The following is a 4,757-nucleotide window of genomic DNA, read 5'->3' as shown; positions in this document are numbered from 1 at the left end:
ATGAGAAAACTCAAATAAGAAAACTATCGAAGTTCGAAATTTTAGATAAATGATTAATTTATTCTTCATAGGAATTCGTGATTAGTTTAGAAATCAGTTAAGCTGTTGCCATATATATATATATAGGCAGTGATGTGTGTGAACACACTTAGGACCGCCGGGGCACTTTTTCCCTCTTTAGGAGGTTTTTTTCCCCGGCTTATATATACGCCCATCCTCCTAGGGCTAACTTATCTTTTGTACATTGACACAATCTAATACACTTTGTGTTGTGTGCATTCTTGCTTCTTCTTCTCCAAGCTTTGTGTGCTTTCCTGCAACCCTAATTCCAACAATTGGTATCAGAGCAGGCATCGACTCCCAGGGCTACACTGCCAGCACCCTCCGACTCACATTCTCCAATTGAGGTGAGCTTTCAGAGCGCTTACAGGTCTCAGAAATCGCATCTGAGGTCGTTTCGGGCTCCGTTTTTGCATTTCAAGTTCTGCACAAGTGTTTTCTTTTCTGCAGAAATTTCAACAGTGCAGTTTTCTACAAAACAAGCATACGCACTCTATTGTGGACCGTGCTACATAGCACGAGTTGTTTTCTGTTCAGTGTTTGCTTCATTACAGGTAGCTTTTGCATCAGTTTCAGTCAGTGGCCATGGCTGATAACAGCAATGATGTATTTCGCATGTTATCTGCAAATTGGATGGAGACAGCTACCCACTTTGGGCATACATGATGCAGCATGTTTTGGTTGCAAAAGGAGTGTGGAACATTGTGCAGGGTATGGATGTACGTCCAGGTTCTGTGGATGTAGGATCTGTTGAGGATGTTGCAAGTTCTAGCAGCTCTATTGTTATTGCTATTTTACCCACTGCTGAACAAGCTCGTTGGGATGGTAAAGATGCGCAGGCTCATGCCTTGATTGCACTTTCTGTCAAACGTAACATCACCCCACATATTCGTTCAGCTAAAATAGCAAAACAGGCTTGGGATATTCTAGTTGGTTTGTATGCAGGTCGTAACGAGGCAAAAATCGCTTACCTGCGTAAAGAGCTAGAATTGAAGATTATGTAAGAAGATGATGACATGAATGTTTTTCTTGCTAAGATTAAAGATCTCAAAGAACAGTTGATTTCTACAGGTGAGATTATTCCTGATCATTCTCTTGTGCAGACTGTTCTTGATGCTTTACCTGAGACATATCAGACTTTTGCTTCCACGTGGAGACTTCTTAATGAGGACAGACCTGATGCTGTCAAGTATGATACTTTAGTCAACAAGCTCTTGCAAGAAGCGCAGTCCAGGCAAAACAGGGCCAGGCAGCGTGCAGTTGATCAAGCATTTATTGCTGCCCAGCAGAGAAGAAGTGGTAAGGCAGCCCCTTCCACTGTTTCTTCTCCTATTAGTAGGTCTGCAACTTCTTCTCCTTCCACAGGTAGCAACAATAAGTCTAAGAAGGCTCTTGATAAAGGCAAGAAAAAGACCAGGTGCAACTATTGTAAGGCAAATGATCATGTCATTAAGAATTGCCCTAAGCTAAAGGCTAAAGAGGCAAAGAAGAAAGAGTCAAATGCAGCCACAATAGCGGATGCTTCTACAAATGCAGATTCTGCAAATGTTGTGCAGGATACAGAATGGGCGTTTAGCGTGTATTGCCAGTATGACCCATCTGTACATGATGCATGTTTGGCAGTTTCTGTTGACTCTCATGTTTGGTATTTTGACAGTGGTGCTACAAAGCACATTACCTCGCATCGTGATATGTTCACTTCTCTTGAGACTGTCCCTAATGGGAATACTGTCACATGTGCCAATAATGCTTCTTACCCAGTGAAGGGCGTTGGTAAAATTATGCTTACTGCTGCAAATGGCAGCGCTTTCACAGTTTCAGATGCTTTGTATGTGCCAGGGATAAAGAAGAATCTATTGTCTGTCTCTACACTTCCTAGACTTGGATTTGTAGTCAAATTTGTGGATGACAGATGTACTGTTCACCTGGTGATACGATTATTGCATCTGGCACCTTGTTTCGTGGGCTGTATAGGCTCAATTCTTATGACAAGTGTGTGGAAGATTCAGCAAATGCAGTTTCTGATGAAAAGGCAGTTTCAGATGCAAAACTATGGCATGCTCGTTTTGGTCATCTGAACTTTGCTAGTTTGCTGCGTTTGTAGAAATTTGATATGGTTGCTTCATTGCCCCCTCTTGAGGAACCATTGAAACATGTTTGTGAAGGCTATATTTTGGGCAAAATGCAGCGTTCTGCGTTTCCAAAGGATGGTTCTGTGCGGGCCACTCGCAAATTGTAACTTATACATAGTGATGTATGTGGGCCTATGCAAACTCCGTCATTTGGTAAACACTTGTACTTCGTGACTTTCATTGATGATTACTCACGGCATGCATGGGTATATCCACTGAAGGCAAAGTCCGAAGTGTTTTTGTGCTTCAAACAATTTTTTCTTATGGTTGAAAATGTATCCAATTGTACTGTGGGCACCCTCCGTTCTGATCGAGGGGGGGAGTACATGTCTAAAGAGTTCGATGCATTTCTGGCTAGTCGTGGGATAAAACACCAATGTACAGTGCCGTATACCCCTCAGCAAAATGGTGTTGCTGAGAGGAAAAACAGGTCACTTATGGAGATGGCACGATGTATGGTCAAGAGCCAAGCTTTGCCACATGCGTTTTGGCTTGAGGCTGTCATGTGTGCTGCATATGTACTCAACAGGTGTCCCACTAAGGCCTTGCAGTCTATTACTCCATACGAAGCTTGGCATGGCAGGAAGCCTTCTATTGGTCACTTACGTGTCTTTGGTTGCTTGGCCTATGCTTTAGTGCCTGTGCAACAACGCAGAAAATTGGATGATAAAGCTGTCAAATGCATTTTTGTTGGTTACAGTGCTGAGAGCAAGGGTTACAGATTGTATCATCCGCAGTCAAAGCGTATCTTGATTAGTCGAGATGTTGTTTTTGTGGAAGATGCTGTGCAGCCCTTGTTATCATCATGTACCAAAGAGACAGGTGTGAGCTCACGGGATGTATTTGATACATTGTTGCCTCTGTTTACAGGTGGGAATTCAAATGTAAGTCCTAATGAGGCAAATATTCAGCCTATGCAGATTTCAAACGACATCATAGATCTGATGCAGATTTACAGGATGTAATTTCTGAGGATAGGGCTGAAAATGAGCAGGCTAGAGGTATGCCTAAATGGCTGGTGCAAACCTTGCGTGATAGTAAAATTGATGCACCTATATCTAGTCGTACTCGTTCAGGTTTTCAGCATGCCTCTTATGCATCAGATTGTTATGCTTTGGCTGTGTCTAGTATGTGTGAAGAGGAAGAACCTCTTTCATTTGATGAGGCACAAAAATCAGAAAATTGGTTGGCTACAATGCAAAGTGAATATGATGCTATAATGAAGAATGGTACATGGTCTTTGTGTGATTTGCCTATTGGTAAAAAGGCCATTGGATGTAAGTGGGTTTTTAAGTTGAAACGAAACCCAGATGGCAGTGTTGATCACTATAAGGCTAGGCTTGTTGCAAAGGGTTATGCTCAAGAAAGGGCATTGATTTTGATGAGACCTTTGCTCCCACTTGTCATATGACTACCATTCGTAGCATTTGTGCATTGGCAGCTCATAATGGTTGGAATGTACATCAGTTGGATATAAAGACTGCATTCTTGAATGGAGATTTGCATGAGGAGGTGTATGTATCACAGCCTCGTGGTTTTGTTCAAAGAGGGCAAGAAAACAAAGTGTGCAGGTTGAAAAAGGCTTTATATGGTTTAAAGCAAGCTCCACGAGCTTGGTATGAAAAGATACATGCATATTTGACTGCACATGGTTTTCAGAATAGTCCAACAGAAAGCACTTTGTATGTTAAACGTGTGGATGATGTACATCTAATCATTGCTCTCTATGTCGATGACATGCTGCTCACAGGACCAAATGAGAGTCATATTGCTGATTTTAAGGCTGATTTGAATGCCTCTTTTGAGATGTCAGATTTGGGGCATTTGCATCATTATTTGGGGATACAATTTAAGCAGTGTGATGGAGGTATTGCTTTGTGTCAGACAAAGTATATTGAGACATTGTTGCGGAGATTTGGCCTTGAAGACTGCAAGCCTATTGCTACTCCAATGGAGATAGGTTTGAAGTTGAGTCTTCATGATGCTGAAGATCACTTTGATGTCACACTCTATCAGACAGCTATTGGTTGCCTCATTTATGTATGCATTACGAGGCCGGACATTCAGTTTGCAGTCTCACAGGTGAGCAGGTTTATGCATAGCCCAGGGTCTCAGCATTGGAAGGCAGTTAAACGCATCTTTCGCTACTTGAGTGGCACCATACATCTTGGGTTATTTTATCCCAAGGGGAGATCGTTGCCGCCAGATTTACATGCTTTTTCGGACTCAGATTGGGCTGGTTGCTATGACACAAGAGTGTCCACAAGTGGTTTTTGTTTCATGCTCGGTAGCTCATGCATATCTTGGTTGAGCAAGAAGCAACCTACTGTGGCCACTTCTAGTTGTGAAGCTGAGTACAGGGTAGCTTTCACAGCTACGGCGGTTGCGTGTGTGTGGCTCAGACGGCTTATGGCTGACTTGGGTGTTGGACAGGAGTCTGCACCTTTATCTTCACTGACAGTCAGAGCGCATTGGCAGTTGCGAGAAACCCATTTTTTCATGCTCGCACAAAGCACATTGAGGTGCATTATCACTATGTCAGGGAGAGACTCTCAGCAGGAGAGA

The sequence above is a fragment of the Cibotium barometz genome, chromosome 62 (genome assembly GCF_041138505.1).
Source record: "Cibotium barometz isolate CiBa-2024 chromosome 62, ASM4113850v1, whole genome shotgun sequence".
In the NCBI taxonomy this organism is placed as follows: domain Eukaryota; kingdom Viridiplantae; phylum Streptophyta; class Polypodiopsida; order Cyatheales; family Cibotiaceae; genus Cibotium; species Cibotium barometz.
This window is presented reverse-complemented; position numbering follows the sequence as displayed.